General features: G+C 38.3%; 1 long non-coding RNA gene across 1 annotated transcript in view; it reads right to left on the reverse strand.

Annotated features, from left to right (window-relative positions):
- The window catches only part of LOC119478585, a 112,814-nt gene that overhangs the window by 48,078 nt on the left and 44,390 nt on the right, over positions 1–20,346 (reverse strand). Inside the window, exon 2 of the long non-coding RNA XR_005204465.1 lies at positions 11,525–11,587. This is a non-coding gene — a long non-coding RNA (uncharacterized LOC119478585). The remainder of the gene's footprint in view (positions 1–11,524; positions 11,588–20,346) is intronic.

Below are 20,346 nucleotides of genomic sequence, written 5' to 3' on the forward strand. Positions count from 1 at the left end.
GGGGAGAGTTGTTAAGTGGAGGAGTTGTGTGTGTGTGTGTGTGTGTGTGTGTGTGTGTGTGTGTGTCAAACAGCTTGCTTTGTAAATTTGTTCCTCAGAAGCTGCAGCTATGGACCGTACAAATGCTGACTAATGTCGAAGCTGCTGCACCGCTTTGAAATAGAAAAAAAAAAATAAAAAAATACAACAGCTGCAATAAAGGCGCAGTTTAAAGAAAAAATGGCACTGCATTCTGTGAAAGTCTGAATCTACACTGTGTAGTATATTACAGACATGAGAAGAGATGTATGAAATCATTTACCACGCAATGTTTTTCCATGCTTTTCTCTGACAAGGAAATCTCTCTGCACTCACAGAAAAGAGTTTTTTTTCATTGTCTGTTTTGTATTCTGTTCAAAATAAAAAGCAATTTGAAAATCGTTCCGGGTGTTGAATTATTTAGATTCAACTTAGTGCAACGCTAGCACCAGAAATTGCTGAGATCCATCTCAGTCATGCGGTAAAGAATGAGGTGCACCTGTAGCTGCCTTGGCCTTTGGCTTCGGGGCTGCCACTTGGCTGCCGTGACTTCCTGTTTTGTACGTGTGCTTGTTGTGTCCGTGTTGTTGATGATTTGCTTCATCAGAATTAAAGCAATTGGCTTTGAATTATTAAATCACATTTCTGCATCACTTCAAATGTTAAAGGTGCTATATATGATATCCAGAGCATTAATACAGCACCAAACAACTATTGTCTATGTAAAGATGTAGAGGAGTAATGTCTACCTGAGCAGAGAATGAAGTCACTCTCCCTCCGTGTGTGTTGTAATCCGAGTTTCTCCGTGCTTTGTTTACATAGCCGGGCCGGCCGTGCGTGCATGTTTGTGCATGTGAGCGTGCCCCACTGGCTAGCTTACTGCCACCGCTCTGCACTGCTCTCATACGGCGGTACAGCAGATAACGCCGTCCCAACTGACGTTGCTGTTGCGGAAGCGTAGCTCCCACCCTCCGGTTCTCCCCCAGGTTAACACTGTTAGCTCTGTCAGCACTGTTAGCTATGCGCTGCCCAGCTCGTCATCGCCATGTTGAAAGCTGTGCGGAGGCAATAGAAATGCTCCCAATCTCGCATTTAGTACCTTTAAGAAAAATACAAACACAAATTGCTTAAATTTAACTCAACTGAATACTTTAATTGAAGGTCAAACTTGAACTGAAAAGGTGTGTGGATTGTCATTTGTGGTTACTGATAACAAATAAATATATTTTACCTACTTTATGTAGGCACGATAAACCAAGGGAAATTAATTGCTTTTATTTATATAATAATGATAAAATTAAATAAAAAAAAAAAGTTTAATATGAGCCTTTGTTCCAATTAAGCTGTGCAGCTAAGATTGCAGTGGAAGGGACTTAAATGTGTTTGAATTTTATACTTTTAAAAAACATTTATGTATTTATCATCTGTCATAAATCCTTTAAGACAAGGTGCCTGCCTACAGTACATCCTACTCTCCACTGTGGCTTCGTTGTGAGTTACAGAGTGGTTTGATGAAGGCTGCAGGCTACACAAGAACTGTTGAAACGCTTAGCAGGATGCATTTTATGTTCAGATTAGAATATGTTTGACATGCCCAAAGTCTACCGATACCAAAATACCATCATTCAAATTGAAAGTCGATTAAGGTTAACTTTTGTTTAGTTCAGTTTTTGTAGAAACTGTCACTAGTAAAGGAATAAAGGTGAATACAAACAAACGTGAAATGTTTAATCGTTCTCCATAATGCCTGTATTACCATCAACAAAACTTGAAATCCTCTTTGCAAAAGAGCTGCTATGTTTTTATGACAAAGAAAAAAATAATTGAATTGTCAAAAATGGTATACTGCATAACTATTGTATGCTATTTCCTAGAGAAAAAAAAAAAAAAGAAGTCTGCTCGGTCTGCAAATGTGTGAAATGCTGCCACATTTGTGAGAAAAGGACTTTGTGAGTCCCTACAGGGGGCTGTAAAAGACTGAAGAGAGTCTATTGAATTTATATACTGTAAGCCATAGCCTAAATGCTAGGAAGTCTGTTAGAACGTGAGACTTACTTTATGGATTTTATTTTCTTATGAAATGATTGGCAATTTAAAGCTCTGTGAATTACCCAAGCTCTTGCTGCTGGTAATATTTTAAGACAAATATGGGCAAGATATGTGAGTGAGACTGAGCCACATCCACATTTCTAGCAATGAGAAAAAAAAAAGGTTGTAAAACAATGGAGTGAATAAAAAAATATATCAAATGTATAATGGCAGATGTAAAAAGGAGAAAGTGTTACACAAAACACACACGTCTGTAAGACAACAATAACTCCACTACATTAAGATCTAACTAATGTATTTCTGTTTTTTTGCTTTTGGAAGGTTTTGGAAGGTTTGCTTACATCTCCTTAAGTATGTCTGTCAATAATATACCTTTATTTCATATCACCACAAAAAAGAACTGATAAGTTAATTAGATATCTCAAAAGAGATTGAAACAGAACTTGTATAAAAGCTGAGGCTACTTTTCACTCTCAGCAGACAAGCCTCAGGGTTTTATTTTGTCTTTGTCCTTGTCTAATGGCATTGCAGCTGCACCTGACAGGTGAACAGATTATTCTCTTAATGGACACGCCGTCGTGAATTTAAACAGACTTTGTCAAAAGTCAAGAATGGGTCTGGCCTGGTGTTTCGCTCCTGACATGTTTGTCACCGCTAGGGCTGGGCAATATGACAATATATATGGTCAAAACAATATAAAAATGTGTATCGTATATATTTTTCTATATTGTTTCTATCATGATATAGACTAGGCCTATATTTATTTATTTTTTCTCTATAATTTCTCTTGAAACTGTTATGTTCATTTTGCACTCAAGTTCTTAAAATGAGAAAATACTCAGTACTTTTCATTTGTCAAGTATTTAATTCACACAGGAGTATACAAAATTATTTTTACTCCACTATTTATTTACTGAATTACCAGAAAACATGCTAGATCGTGATATATATCATTATCAAGATATGAAATTACCTATATTGTAAAGATTTTGGCCATATCGCCCAGCCTTACTCACAACATTAATAATTCTGGGATTTAAGTTTTGTCTTTTATTGTTGTTGGTAAATTTCAGTCAGAAGTGAAAATGTAATGTTATCTAGTTCAACAAAAATATTCACCTTCAGCTTTGTTACGTCAGGAACAAAATGTGCCATAATAGCATCACATTTCCATTGCATCCAACTTGTTAACACTTAATAGGGAGAAAGGTCATTCAGAATTACTGTACAGGTAATGCCTTAAAGTGTATTTCACTGATGTCTGGGATACTAGTGCATATATATTAGGGCTGGGCAATATGATGATATATATCGTCAAACGTTATAAAAATGTCTACCGTATATATTTCCTATATTATTTCTATCGAGTTATAGGCTGGGACTATCTTTATTTATTTTTTCCTCTATAATTTCCCTTGAAACTTATGTTCATTTTGCACTCAAGTTCTTAAAATTAGTACTTTTCATTTGTCAAGTATTTAATTCACACAGGAGTATACAAAAATAGGCTTTACCATATGGTTATTTGATATAGACTATTTATTTATTTATTGAATTACCAGAAAACATGCTATATCGTGATATACATAATTATTGAGATATGAAATGACCTATATCGTAATATACTGCTCCTATATATATAACTGTTTAAAGCTGCATATTAAACAGCATACCTTTTTTCTTCTTGACGTCTTAAAAGGTTATCCTTTGCAGAGCGAGGTTGACTTGATAAATGGTTATTGTTGCACAAGAGCAAAATATATATCGATCAAGGGCCATAACACAGCAGATTAATAGAGCAGTCATGTGATTATATTTTCAGTCTGTCTGCGTTTTGATGCTCGAGGGAGTCTGCCGCCTTCTGTCTGATGTCATGGATGCAAAACAGAGTTAAGTTTAGACAATGCTAACGAAAGAGGACGCATCATACCGTCTGTTATACCTCATAAGGCTGAGATGATTTATTGCATCTCACCTGATATAAGAGCACAATTAAATTAATAATTCAAGCTGCCCGATAACCTAGCAGCAAACTTGGCCATTTCTTTCCCTGTAAACTTTGCAAAGAATAGCTGCAAACTCCACACTGTCCAGAGGATACTGTTGCAACATGGAGCTGATCACTATGAGAGAGAGAAGACAACAAAAATATACAGAAAGAGAAGGAAAAAAAATCCTTTGAAGTGTTTCTTGATCAGAAGACGGCTGCATTGGGGCTACTTCCAGTTATGGATTGACTGGCAACTCCGGAGCCAGTCATGTCAGCTGTCCATCAAACTGTCAAAGCACAAAAGTCTGGTTCCCCAGCCTGCATGACTGTGCGCGGTGAGCAGCACAGGACTACCAGGGGCCAAGCACATTAAAGCACTCGCCTCTCATTCATTACCACGGGGACACAATAGCTCTGCCTGCCAAAACCCCTGTGAATTCACACTCTATTCTAAATTACATGTACCTGCAGCCCAATGTGATACAATTAGGAGCTGATTATGTGTAAATCAAATGATGACAGCCTGACCGTGTGGCTGTCTGGCATGTTGTCATTCCCCGGTAGCCAATCCACTGCCTCGGGAGAGTGGTAATTGATTCCCAGCCCCCCCTGTGGGAATGCTGCTCCCCTCATCTTGCACAAGCATCCCAGACATCAGAAATGTCAACGGGTGTATACATCCACGTCGTTATTTCTCTATGAATTTGACCCAGAACACTTTGGGACACTTGAAATGGAAGGACTTCATCTCCTGTTGCACAGTGAGAGTGCAATATGGGGAGAAGCATATATGTATAAATGTCGACAACGTGTGCACGCATACTTTTTGGCACTTTAATTGATACTGAAAAGTGTTTTCATGTGTTATTAGTGTGTGTGTGTGTGTGTGTGTATTTGTGGTTTATTGTGCCAAATCACTGACTTCTTTGTGAAGCCTCTGTTAAACATTTATGAGATGTTGAACCATTGTGTTTGTGTGTGCACATCCTGATACTTCAAAGCATAAGAGTGCATGTTAACCTTTACTTTTTTTTTTGCTTCCTACCTGAAGCCCCAACACTCTCTGTGATGTGACTTAGCTTATTATTTGCTCATGATATCTGCTATCAAACTGCACTATTTTGTAGGCCTAACACATCACACATTCTCCTATAAAGCTACTCATGAAAAACTATAGATTTTGCTTCTTAAATATGAATATTTTCTGGTTTCTTTACTCCTCTATGACAGTAAACTGAATATCTTTGAGTTGTGGACAAAACAAGACATTTGAGGACGTCATCTTGGGCTTTGGGAAACACTGTTCGACATTTGTCACCATTTTCTGATATTTTATAGACAAAACAACTAATCAATTAATCAACAAAATAATTAACAGATTAATCGGCAATGGAAATGATCGTTACGCAGCCCTACTTGGATGACATGCTGTCTCAGACACAGCTGCATGCCACAGCTGGACAGAAAAGTTAGTTTGGGAAAGTTTTGACGAAAAATAATTTAATTTAAAATAAGAGCAAATTAAAATTAATTTTCTTTTAATTTGAGGAATTCTGACTCACTAAAAAATCTAAAACTTTTTACCCTGTTCATTTCTACAAAATCTATGCCAAAGAAAAAAACAAAAATACAATTAATTCAAACATCGGTAAGTGAGAGATTAGGACTAAGAAATAATATAAACACAGAGGAGAAAAGGAATAAGAGAGGGATTACACACACAGTGTAACCTGTGAGTGTGTCAAAAAGGCGTCTTGTGAGAGCACTCCAGTTACCAGTGTGAGAGCTCTGAGTGCGCTTCATTGAGGATTAGGCCTTTCAGAATCACTCGTCCACAGATCTCTACCAGTATTCCCAGTGAGACTGATTATCCGGGCCTGTCATAGACACAGAGGATAATTACAGGGTCTCCCTTAGGTCACTGCTCTCTCCATGCCCCGCGAATGGAAATACACTGCTGAGCGAGATGCCAAAGACGACTGTGAGGGAACACAGGTTACTCTCTCTCTCTCACCCGCAAACACAAAAACCACAGACAGACAAACAATTTTATCCCACTCTGTCTCTTGTTGCCACTGTCTTTGTCTTTCTACATTTTCCACTACAATTCTCATATTTCTTCACTCCTTATCTGCTATATCAGGTCTTCCTCTGTGTCTCCTTCTCAGACAGTTAAGCTGTCTCCCCCTCTCTTTCAGGTGCTCACATTTCCCTTTTTCACCCTCCACTTTGTTTCATATCTCTTGTGTCAGCTCTACCTCTCCCCCTAGTGGCCTAATCATAAACTACATGGTGGAAACTCAGGACACTAACACAGCACAAACTCATCTTCCATGCAGTCCACAGAAGTAATTGCCATTCCTGTTGGTGGGCGACTGAGACGTACAAAAATCAAGGGAGAGGGGGAAAAAAAGAGAGCTAGGGATAGAAACTCCACAAGGACAAAGTGACACTGGAAGAAATCCTAGACCTCCACTTGTCCCAGAGCCCCTACAGGAACATAACACCAAAGCCCCTTTTCCTTCCAAAATAAAACTGCCTGCAGACTGAATCCTCTTGGAGGACAATAACACCACGTGTGTGTGTTAGTGTGTGTTACTGTGTGTGTGTGTGTGTGTGTTGAAAAGAAGGATTAAACAAATAAACTTTTCAACCTTTCCTATCTAGATTCTTTGATTGTGTGCAGAGCCACAAAGTGCAGCTATCAATCTATCAATCCATCAATAACTTTATTGTCATTAAGCAAATTAATTGTAATATTATTAATATTATTGCAGTTGTGTTAACCTCGAATTGCGCATTGTATTAAAAGACTTGACACATATTTACAAGAGATAAATAAGGCACAAATGAGATAAAAGATTAGTAATAAATATGAATGTGCAAAAGTGCAGAATCTGAGCAATATAACTACACAAATATAAGCAATAGAGTGCTCCAGGGATGACGTATTTTTGTAGGCCAACCAGGAAGTTAGCATCATCCTGGTTCCCTCAACAAAAAGCCAATGGGAATTTTCTATTGGGTTTTGGATTATTGCAGAAAATAAGCTCTGTGGCAAACAAACATTTATGATACTTACACGTTTTCTTCAGCAAGATAATCTTCACAAATTAACACCACTTTTATGATTTTTGAAGTGTGCAATCACCAGAATTAAAAAGATAACGTTAGGCTATAAACAAACTACACCACGGTCGCATGAGCACAAGTATACACAACGAGGCTGTAAAAGCGGACGAGTCGGCATGATGACGTTTTGTAGTCTCATTTAGCCACTTGTTAGCAACCGCCTTTTTTAAGACACATAAGGCCTCAAAATTAGTAGGATATTTATTGATGTATTTTATATCGCAGAACAAAACATTAAAATCTCTTCAGCTTGTGTTTGCACAGCAGAGATATATCTTTAATTCTATTTTATTGTATTTTTTCTATCTAGTTTAAAGTAGTTAATATGTACATTTCTTTAGAGATTTGTAAATACAGTGTTTTTCATACTCACCTCATGTCTTTTTGTAAGTGATGCACTTTTTTTGTGATCTATGTAAATTGCTATTGTAACACCTCAATCTACCTACCTACCTATCTATCTATCTATCTATCTATCTATCCACAGACCTTATTTCAGGCATTTAACTAAAAACCCATTGACTCTGAGACGGGGAAACTGGAAGTGATAAAATGCTAACTCATTTCCGGGTTTTAGGACTCATTCCGGCACCACTATATTATAACACAATAACAATATAATACAACTAACGAGTGTGCAAACACCAGCAGCAGCAGCAAAAGTCCAGTAAAGGTCCGGTGTGGCAGCACATAAGCTAGATTCTTTTGTTATCGTATTCTTTAGGACAGGTTTTAAAAAACTTTTTAAGGTTTTAATTGTTATTTTAGTTTCAACTTTCCAAGCTAATCATGCTGCTGGTGGCCAAAGGGATTGTATCATTCAGTCAACACACTGAAAGAAATGAAAGCAATGACATCACTGTTGTTTTGTTCAGCACTGCGCTGATAGTGGCTCTCATAAATAAATGATAAGGCGCAGGCTGAGCCAGGTCGGGTCATCATAGGGTGTAGTTGTTCATAGGATAGGTTTGACCCAATACGTCTAGTCGTCTGAGAGAAATCTATGAAAACTAGCAGCGAACGGAAACAAGACACAGAATGAAGCGTTGGGGGACAGAGGACAAATAATAAAACCAAGACAAAGGAAAAGACAATACAGCTGAGTTATTTAGTTAAAAGAAAATGCTCCATTGTGTCCTCTGTGACGAGTTTCAGAGACATTAGCAGCGTTTAGGATCACTTCAGAGCCAACCTTGTGCACAGTCCAGGACCCCACCCTCCCTTCACCCTCTCACTCTGTGTGTGGCTGCTTAATTATTGATGCTTATGTATTGCTGATTTTGGTCTTTGTGTTGTCCCCGGTGAATGCTCTAGTAAGGCGGATGGAGGTATTTATCTAACTCAGAAAGTAGGGCTCTATTCCTCATCCTGTCCACACACCGCCGGGCCATCCCAATGGATATGACCTCAGCACTGCCGCACCGAGAGGACGGGATGCTCCCACATGCAGGAGTATACGTTTTCATTTACCACTGAAATTATATACAGGACGGAGCTGAGGGCTGCGATTCAGCCTACGGTTATTCATGAAGCCAGCACTTTAAGAAAATGGTCAAAAAGAGGGCCATAATGTTGAAAAATCCATCACAAAAACATACACTGCTGTCTTTAACTTGTAATTTGTACTGATAATCCCAACTACATTACGGTTTGATATTTCAAATCTGTCCTTCTTGATAAGTGATTTAAAAGGTATTATTTAACACATTCATTTACATTAAATACAGTCATTTTGTTAAATCCATTTTAGCTAATGTTTATTGTATGTTAGGTTGTATGATTATTGTCCACAATACAAGTACAATGTGTGGGTACATGATGGCTGGATTTGTGCTCTCATGTTTTAAGGAAGGGCGATGGTGCTCTCTTGTGGTGAAAAAGCATCATTGCTGCTTTTTTGTAATTTCTATGACAATCTGTAGCTGTCAGAAATCCATATAACAGTACAGATTCTATACAGTATATACGAATGCCAGTTAAACTTCACAAATACAAAATGTGTTCCCTAAGATTTAATACTTATCTTGTGTTTTCCAAGATATTTTTGGAGCTGTTTCACAACCACCAACCATTTATTTGTATTTTTTTTCCAGCTGTGAGAAGCTCCTCCATTTCCTTTGTGAATTGTGGGACAATATCAACAGTACACTCAAACATTAACTGTATTTAGTATGTATTCTGTCTACTTCGAGTATACTTTACTTTGTCACTTTTCTAGTGTGAACATACTCAAAATCTGCTTAGAATCAATATGTATTGTAGTATGTAATTGGGACACAAATGTGTATACTATTTGTCATTGTATAATGTTTTTGCAGTTACTATACAAAACAAATAAACATACTTAAATGTTTTACACTACAAAACATGCTGATGGATTTCAATTAAACTGTAGCTTTGGAGTATCACTACCAATTAAAGGCAGGGTGGGCGATCTTGAGAAACTAGCAAAAGAACACTAGATTTTTAATAATGATCCAGCCAAAAAAATAAGTCCAGTTTTGTCAACTCTTTTCCAGTGAAAGTAGCTAGCAGCACTATCTCCAAAAGTCCCGAAATCTAGCGAGAAAGTCGCCAAGTCGGCAACACTGACAGTCCGTCCTTTCAGGCATCCCCCAAAATTATCATATATCATTATTCATTCGGGCCGAATGAAATTATTTACAGTCCTGCGACAGCCACAGATACCGGATGTTCTTCTTTTTTTTCTGTCAGAGCATTTGATTTATTGATTGCTGTCGGGATGCAATGAGAATTTCAGCTAATATGACAAAATTTGTTTCTAAAACCCTTACCAACACTGCCTTTAAAACTTCACAAATAGCCAACAAAATGTTATTTTTTGTTTCCTTGGGTGTTCACAAAGCTATTTTACCACAACCAGCACCAATTTGGTGCAGCTGTAGTGAGCATGGTTGCATCTACATGGTAACCCTAGATTTGTGGAAAATTGCAAAAACTCATCTCGCAACTTGCTGCCCAACATCTCGCCAGAGTTATGCAAATCAGAGTTATACCAACTAGACACGACCATGGATGTATAAAGAGAACTGGATACAGCATTGGAGGTGGGCTCCGTATTCATTCTTATGAGAGTTGCTCAGTGGCGCATGAAGCCAAAATGGCTCGACTGCTGAGTGATAAAGTACCCGGATCATCCGGCGATCTTCTGCATCCATTCGGCCCATAGAGCAGACGCAGTAGTGTTTCCTTTAACTCTGCCTCCCAGCCCTCGATCCAGCCCTCAGTCTGGACACGGACCCAGACGCTGACGGACACGGAAATTATAAAATAACTCCACTGTTTGGCCATTACGAAAATTTGCTTCAAAGCCTTGCACTCTTCCTGGTTGCTGGGCGATGACCTGTGAGCAGATCCTCCATTTCCTTTGTGCATTGCATTGTGGGAGAATATTAGCGTCCATCGACTCAAAAATCTTTTCTTTTGGTCTGCATAGTGACTGTTTTGCGTATACTGTGTTTTTCAGTGTGAATACGCTTAATAATTAAAAACCTGCTTGGTTAGCTCTGTAATAAACAGCTAATGTGTATTTAAACTGTTAAAATGGATAACATGATAAATCATTTTACAGAAATAATCTATATCAATTTTGCCACGTAGGTGAAATTCAGTCTCATTTCAGTGTGTATTGAATGTTTTGTGTGTGTACTAAATCAGATACTGACATGCTTCGTGAATCAAAATTCACAGTATAAAGCTACTTTTAGGAGAAATACTCTCAGGCCATTTTATCCCCCAGTCTTTCCTTCTCAAATAGAAAATACGACCTATAGGTCTCCTACTGCCAGTGTCAGCGCTGTTCAATAGATCTTATCAAACAGATCTGGTTACACAAGCTGTAGCTCTAAGAAGGTGGAGGACCTCCAAAAACAATATTAGCAGTATTGACATCTTTAATGTGTGGCAAAGGTCTAATCCCAGAGGCCACCGCACTAATGGGGAAATATTGAGTGTTGCCAGAACAGAGGTTTTCTTCTAATCTGTCCATTATGTGCTTCGGACAACCACTTTCACCAGAGATGAATGTAAGGAGATGGATGGGAGATAATGTGATCAATTTTGATACAATAAAAGGGGTGATAACTCAAAGTCAGTCACACTCTCCGATGATTAGCTCGGGCCTGTATGAAAGAATACTATTAAACTAAGATCTCTGAGCCATTTCCTCTCTCACTCTCTCTTTCTATGGTTTGCCGAGTAATCCAATCAATGAAACCATTTTCGTCTTTCCTCATTTCATCCATGACTTATTGCAACCCTTGAAAATCTCTTCTGTGTCACTCATTTTCAAACTTTTTTCCTCTTGAACCTTACCGGCAATCAGCCGTTTTCCACATTGCTCCAGTCCATTAGGTCCACCTTTTCACACCAGGACACCTGAGAGAGAGCAGGACGAGTCATTAGGATGTAGGACAGCAAGCAGCAGTCTCCACCATTTAAGCCTGTACACATAGCTTTGCACGTTTGACTAAATAAGAGAACTGGCAGCATGTGAGAGACAGTGAGGGAACTGGGGAGCTGAAATTGGGCGATTGAAGAAGACGCATCCAGTTCTCTGATGCATAACTAAGACAACACTGTGGGTCTGTGGTTTAGCAACACACACAATGCTCTTCTTTAGCCCTGGGCTCTATCACGGCATCCTATCTCTCCTCCACAACCAGCCACGCTGGGTCCACACATCAGCCCAGCCAGCCAGCGCATGGCACTGTAGCTGGTGATAACACATTGCATTGTCTGAGTGTGGAACATGTTTGGCTACAGTCTCAACTCCAACTAAAGCTGCTGTTGGATGGGAAGAGGTGTGTGGAGTTTATGTGCATGGAAAGGGACAACTGTGGAGCTCAGACTCACATTTGTCCTTTAGATGTAGTTTGTATTATTTTATTCCATCTTATGAAATGTAGGGCTGCAACTACTGATTACTTCATTGCCCTTTAATCTATTGGTTATTTTTTCAATTGTTTATAAACTGTTATAATATCGACACATGCCCATCTCAAGTTCTTCTTTTTTTCCCCAATCAACAGAAATATATTCAATATACAATGATTTAAAACACACACAAACACAAACTGGTACATTGGAGAAGCTGGAACAAGTGGATGTTTGGCCTTTTATGTTTGAATGACCCATAGTTAATTGATTATGGAAATTGTTGCAGATTCATATTTTGTTGATTCAATATAGGGCTTTACAGTAGTTATTGATTATGTTAGTAATCGAGTACTCTGCCGATTATTCCATCGATAATAGGATAAAAAATATTTTAGCTTTTTTAAAGAGCAATAGTAAATATACAAAAGAGAAAATAAAACAGGTCTCTTGAAATTATGGACTTATTGGTTTCCTTTTTAGAAAAATCACCATTTTTATTGCTTAAATTGCATACAATAATATTAAAGCTTCAGTAAGCAGACAGTTTTTGGCATCATTGGGCAAAAGTTCCATAATACCCTTTCATAATTTTGTAATTCAAGTGTTCTGAGAGAAAACTAGACTTATGCACCTCCTCTTGGCTCTGTTTTCAGGCTGTAAAATATCTTACCCATGACAGGAGACTTTGGCCAATCACAGGTCATCTCAGAGAGAGCGTTCCTATTGGCTGTGCTCGGGCTAGTGGGCGGTGCTCAGGTCACAAACTTTCTCATTTTACAGCTAAACTGTACACTACAAGATGTTTCTGTAAACATTTGAGGAGAGAAATAGGCATTACAGTAACAGAATATTGATTCATATTTGATCAGCGCTGCCTAGTTTGACCGTTTGGTCAGAGTTCGCAAGTGATTGACAGCTGGCTCTCATAGACGGCAGCTGGACGGCGAGGCTCCAGCTCGGCTCTGATTGGTTGTTTTCCTCCGGTCTGTGAAATCCTGCAGATGCCATTAGGAGCACCGGAGGACACAGAGGCACATGATTTTTTTTTCAGATTACCTGTTTCATGCACTACTGTCAGGATAGAGTGACCGTTTTATAAACATTACTTTTTTTAATCATATTTGCTCCATTTCCACCCACTGCTGCTTTAATTAATTAATATTCAGGGATCTTGCTTCCTGTGCGCTCTCGCTGCACATCTCTAGGTCTCTCCTCTCTGCTGTGCTGCTTAGAGCTCCAGGATCAAACCATATGACATGGTGTCTGTGTGTTATTCAATTATCCCTAGATTTTATATTTGTGTGAATTATTATGTCTTTATTTATTTATTCTATCTATTGTTGTTGTTGTTTTATGTAAATAATTATTATATCATATGGTCTATGATACCCACATGGTATTTTCCTACTAGTTACTCGAAGTAGAAAGGTATAAATGGCAGCTAGTTTCTTTCTGAACTTGTTGGTCTTAGTGGAGCTCTTGGTGTCATGTATGTAAATCAATAAATGACACAACTGGTGGACTGCATTTTAACTCAGCCTTGTGCCTCTTTGTTGTAAATTTGTAATTGCAACATGATAAAATAACCATAAAAAAGCATCTCATATCATTCGTGCAAAATTATCCCCTTTTACACCGTTTCATTGAGATATGGCTGTTATATAAAGATGAGGAATAAAGGTTCATGAATAAAGCTCAACTTACGTTAACAAAAGGTACAGTAGGCTTTGGTCGCTGACTAAAACAATTCTTGGGTGCATAAGCGAAGGAAAGAATTAAAACTGAATGTAGCATTTCCATTGACTTTGTTTTCTTGTCGTTCATTGTTTCCCACTGTCATATTATTCTGCATTTTCTCCCTACTGAGCTACATGCTGAGACCTTTCTACCCCTGCCTGTGACCTTTACAAATTCTGCCCTTTGCCGCTGCTTTGTGTAATCTGACCTTATTAAACTTTATTTTATACCATGTGGTCACAAGAGAGAGTCAAGTCCTCATCTGAACACCATGTTGGTCCCATTCTTCAAACGGAAAGGCAGAGAAGACACTCATTAAAGTGAAATTCAAGTCTAATTGATGTATAAACACGGAGTGAGACACAATATAAAGAGAAAGAGCGAGATGGATATACAGGAAGAGGGAGGAGGGGTGAAAGGGAGGGAGGAAGAGAACAAGGGGGTAAAAGAGAGATGCAGGCTTTTGACAAAATTCCAGTACACAATGACTCATTACTCTACATCTGTGTGTCTGGCAGGGCGGCACATCTTTACGCCACAGCAGCTGCCCAGTGCAGTCTAGCCAACCTTCGATATGCTTTACCAGCCTGCAGGGTGGAGACACCGTGCATAATCTCTACTCCGTTTGTCTTTCAGTCTCTCTCTCTGCTGGGTTTTCTCTTCTTTTTCACCACACATCATAAAAAACATATAAAATTGAGGTATGTAATTAGGAGCGTGTGGAGGGCCAAGTGACAGTTATCACAGGGAAAATGTATGTGTATGGCTCTAGGTTCGGCAATGTTGATCAGTCAGTCCACGTCTTTGGTCCAGTCTGAAATAATGTCCATAAATGATGATTAAGTTTTGTAACATTCATGTTCCTCTGAGGATTAATCCTATTGACTTTGGTGACTTTTCCTCATTGCCATTTTTGGTTCAAAGAGAAATATCTCAACCACTATCCAATGAATTACGATGACATTTGGTAAAGACATTCATGTTCCCCATAACATAAATTGTAAAATGTTGGCGTTCCCCTGACTTTGTTTTTAGAGCTATCATCAGGTAAAAATGTCAATTTGTCCAATACTTTGGTTTATGCCCAAACATTTGCAAAATGCATAACACTCCTATCAGCCTCAACTACACTTTGTGCTTAGTGCTAGTTATCACATTTTAAAATACACGCTAAGCTAAGATGATGAACATGATAAACATTACCTATAAGCCTCAGCATGTTAGCATTGTCATCGTAGTACAAGTAGAGTAGTACGCTACTAGAAAATAGTAGAGCTGCAGCGATTAATCGATTAGTTGTAAACTGTTTAATTACTCGCCAACTATTTTGATAATCGATTACTTGGTTTGAGTAATTTTTTAAGAAAAAAAAAGTCAAAATTCTCTGAATCCAGCTTCTTAAATGTGAATATTTTCTGGTTTCTTTATTCCTCTATGACAGTAAACTGAATATCTTTGAGTTGTGGACAAATCAAGACATTTGAGAACGTCATCTTGGGCTTTGGGAAACACTGATCAACATTTTTCACCATTTTCTGACATTTCATAAAACAAAAAACAACTAATCAATTAATCGAGAGAATAATCAACCGATTAATCAACAATTGAAATACTCGTTAGTTGCAGGCAGCCCTAAAAAATAGCATCCACATAAACAAACAAGTACACACACTACTCACTGGCTTCTACAAAGCTATCCTAAAACAAAACATGATAGACAGCTCGTGGATAGCGTTGTATGTTATGACAATACTGTGAGATGATATAAATTTGTCAACAAAAAGAGATGTTGTTATAACCTTTATATCGTGGTAACTATCCTGTCTTCTGTGTGTTTTAAGCCATTGTGTGCAGTTTTTCAAATGAATCAGCAGGGCTGCTTTATAGCATAATTACATTTTTGCATTAGTGTGATGAAGTACGTGGATTTGTCTGATCTGCGGGATTAAACAAAAACAAACATTGTTCTCGCTGTCAACATCGTCTGAACCGATGCTAAAGAAAAATCTACTATATGGTGATATACTGTGTATTGTGGTTTAAAAAACTAAATATATCCTGTGAAAGATGATTTTATCTGCAGTATATTGCCAACTCCTTGTAGGAGACACTATTAAAACTATCAACAGCTTTCTGAAGAGGGCTACAATAACCTTTCCACTCCAGAAAATATCATCCACACACAAACTTGAGCACATAAAAGTAAGAGTTGAGGCTTTGAAAAGAATGACAGGATGATATTCTTGTTCATCTGTACATTTTTTCTTAAAGGTCTCACTGACAAAGATATATTTAAACTACACATTAAAGAAACCATTAGACGTCCCTCTTCCTCTTGGCTCAAACCCCCACTAGGCTTTCAAGAAGGATCAAGGCAGAATTAACCAACTTCCTTCCTCATTACTTGAAGTAAAAATAGATCTGCCAGTGTTGGATTGGTAATGACAACAGGGTGGGTATAACATTTTTTCCCCCTTTTATCCAATCATGCTCCTGATGTCCTGGAGGATGGCTGACAGAAAGATGGATGAATCTTTAGAGGGTTTGATGGCTAATTCTTTCAAGGATGTAGTCACCGTCTTCAAAATGCAATTAAAAATGTTCTGGCCCCTCACTGATCTCATACCGGTCTGCAGCACCATTACAGTATTTTCGGACACACATTGCTTATAAGTTAGACCTCGAATCTTGTTTTGGAAATTACTTTTTTCAAAGGATATTGGTAATTTACTCCCATTTCATGTTCTGTATACTCTGTAGCTTCATCATTAAATGATCTGTTACAATAGAGGCAACATTTTAATCGACAGACTCCCAAAATGTATATGAGGCTGCTCTCAATCTCTCAGATCAAACGACATGAATTGATAATTAAGAGAAGTATACTTCATGACACAATCCACCAAAATTAAAAACCGTGGCAGTCCCATCCCGGGAGAGTTTCTGAGAAATAATTATCTACCACTTATGTCAAATTTCCAGCTCATGAATTTACTTCTTAGTTTAAATACTAAGAAACATCCTATCAGGTGTATTGCACTTTGACTAAATGAGTGTCTCCCATCTGAAATCACTCTCCTGTAAAATTAATGGATTTGCGATTAAACCTCAGTTCATAGTGGTGAGCAACATTTAGAGTTGTGTGCCTGATGGGCCACGTGGGATTCAGCCTAGGGGTTATATTCTGCCAGACTTCAGTGTTTATGTATACTTTCTAGCATTGATTATATAAACTTACTCTGAATCAAGAATTAAAGTTTAGAGCCAGCAGAAAAATACATTAAAAGACACATTTCACACAATAACAACAATACTGCAACATTATTAACAATATTGCAAACCGCAGGGGATGGCAAGCAATCGCCAAGACCGCTATATTCACATTATGTCTTTTTAATTTTTTGCAATGGGAGCGCCTCCTATTTATGTTCTGCTACAAACACCAGCAGCCTGAAGAGAGTTGGAAAATGTTTAACTTTGGGTAAAACACTGTGCTCGTCACTGTCACTTTCACCCCGTCGTCCAATCACAATGGAGGACAGGCGGGACAAATACTACAAAGACCAACCGTCACATCCTACATGTAGGCAACAGTGCTGAACAACAACAATAATGGACCGGCGTGTCTGTTCTCTCTTCCTTCATGCTTCAGCCTTCCTTCATCCAGAGCAATTACTCTACCTGCATGGTGCCAACATTTTTTACTTCTGCGCATATTCCGTATCATAGCAAACAGACGCAACCAAAGCGTTTCAGCTGAAAAAAACGTTGCGCCTCATTGCCCTTCTGTGATTTGCATTTAACGATTTAAATATTTTACAGCACTAAAATCAGGATAAATGAAGAAAAAACAATTGCAATAATACCTTATACCGCGCAGTTGACCCAATCATTATTACCACAGGGGAAATTCCTTCACTGCAACAGCCCTATAGGGACATGGACTTAACAAAGACATTCAACAGCTTTTCAATAAGTGCTGAGGCTCCTCACAGGAGCAGCATAGTTGTCGTCGCTCAGAAGAATATGTGTAAAAAAATCTCTCAAGTGCTGCTTTAGTTCATTTCCCAATCTGCCATTCCAAGAAACAAAGATTTGACCTGGGGTTAAAAAATGTAAAATGCAGTTGAAGTGGCTGGTAGAAGCTGCCACTTGTCCCAACATTATATTAACTGGTGTTGAAAGACTTTATATATCACCTTTCTGGCATGCAATGCTGATTAGAAGAGTTTTAATTGAGACAGACAAATGTAAAATGTTCTTCTTTAATCCCTCAGTAATAGAATGAAATATGATTTAAAAGACTATTACAAATATGAGAAAAAAAAAATCAATGGAGGTTTTTTCAAATACACTGAAAAAGGGTTGAAAGGGTCTATTTGCCTTGTTTGAGATGAAACTTTACTGATCCCCATGGGGAGTTTGGAATCCGGCAGCAGCAAAAGTGATTTATAAGGAAACAGAAGAGATTTAAGGCACACACATACAATACAAACCTATATAAATACACGTCAGTTTATGTTATGAAAACTGCAGAGGTGGGTGGACGATATGAGGAGTATGATTATTACCATGTAGGATTAGTTTTCATACAAATGTTGAATTAGTTTTTGATACAAATGCTATGTCTGTCCAAAATATCATCACTTCTTCAATTCATCCTATTAAACATTTGCGTGAAATTGTCATAATAAGCATGTGAACTCTTGACTTATGGTTGAAAATGTGTTTTGTGCGCTCTCTCTTTCTCTCTCTCTGTAATACTGCTTTGTATTTCACTTCTGCAGTGGTGAAAGACTACAAAGCAGCATAATAAGTGTATAAAACATGCGTCATCGTGTATTCTGACTAGGGAAACAAAACATCACCAATATAGAGAAAATAGCGATTTAAGAAAAAATGGAATAATGTGGCTTGCAACTGTCAAATTCAGATCAACAGTCTGCAAGAAGCCACATTATATGAATGACCAAAAAGTCTCACAGCATCTACATGTTTAAAACTAAACTCCTTATTCACTAACATATATGCTGATAGAAAATACTCTGCAGGTTGTGCTGTTTGGATTTCAATGTTGCCAACTGCCGCCTTCACAAAAACTCAAGGATACAGGGGTACAGAATCTGAAATGAACTTTATTCACTGCCTGCCACTGTGGCAACGTTACTAGCTCTCCGTCTGCTGATTTCAACATGGATTTGTTGTTCATAGTGTCGTATTATCAGGGAAAAAATAGGGTGCGTCCCCTCATGGTTTATTAGCGCCACGCTGTTGAGCGTTTTTTCTCTTCGCCATGGTCCCAAACACACTGAAACATGCTACAGCCTGCGTATGGTGTTACGTCACTGTGTATGCGTAACATTACAAGCATCGATAAGAGGAATCGATAGTCACAGAGGCATGACATTCCAAGGAATCGGACAAACGAGAACCGATTCTTAATGGAAACCGATTCTCGATTACCATTCCCACTCCCTGCCCGCCAAAGTGCCGGACGGCCTGATGATTTTACCCACTACTGCCAACTATGTACTCACATTTGGAGAGCAGGGCTGCAAACTCTGTCGCGTCTTTTAAATCACTTTTAAAAACTCACTTTTTTAGAATGACTTTTCTATGATTTTATTTCTGTTTTATTACATTTATTTTGTTTTACTCTTTGGGTTTTTATGTGTTTAGTTATTGTCTTTTAGTACATTTCGTTATCCTTGTGTTTTATGTTATTATTGTAAAGCACTTTGTAACTGTGTTTTGAAAGGTGCTATGTAAATAAAGATTATTATTATTATTATATTATGTAAAAGTTTGCATTATGCAAAATCTGCATTGTAAATTGTTCATACTAACATTATTATCAGAACGTTGATAATGTCATGTCTTTTATGCAGCATAAATGATCACACACATACTGATGAGTCCAGAGCCTATTGATGCACAGAACAATCCAGGATATTTGGTAATCTCAGGTCAGTACAGACGGCCTGCTTCAACATCTTCCCAGTTTGCAGAGACTAAAGGGCCATTTAGAAACGAAGGAGTCTGTTGGTGGGTGGAAAAAATGAGAACCAAGAGACCTTCATGCTGCCACCTTGGGGTGTTTAAGCAGCTGCCGAATAACATCATAGAGGCGGTGGGAAATGTTATCGACGATGAAATTTGGTTTATTTTTTGTCTCCGTCTCTCCTGCAGCCTCCAAGTCGTCCAAGTTCAGACAATAGAAATATTTTCTTTTTCCTGAAGGTTGGTGGAGATCCTGCCTGCATCCTTCACTCTGCTGTTTTCTCCCACTGCACAGAACAGTGTGCTGGCCACCACTGATAGAAGCGATAGTTTTGAAGAACAGTATCCTGCCACCTCTTGCACAATATGTTTTATTAGTCCTGTCCGGCCTGTTGTTGATATGCACCCCCAGGTACTTGTAGAATTGCACCATGTGTCCACCTCCTCACCCTGTATTTTGACAGGTGTCAGTGACTTCCCGCTCAGTAATAAGCAGTAAAGCCGCTGTAAATGACAACCTT

The sequence above is a fragment of the Sebastes umbrosus genome, chromosome 2 (assembly GCF_015220745.1).
Source record: "Sebastes umbrosus isolate fSebUmb1 chromosome 2, fSebUmb1.pri, whole genome shotgun sequence".
Classification (NCBI taxonomy): Eukaryota; Metazoa; Chordata; class Actinopteri; order Perciformes; family Sebastidae; genus Sebastes; species Sebastes umbrosus.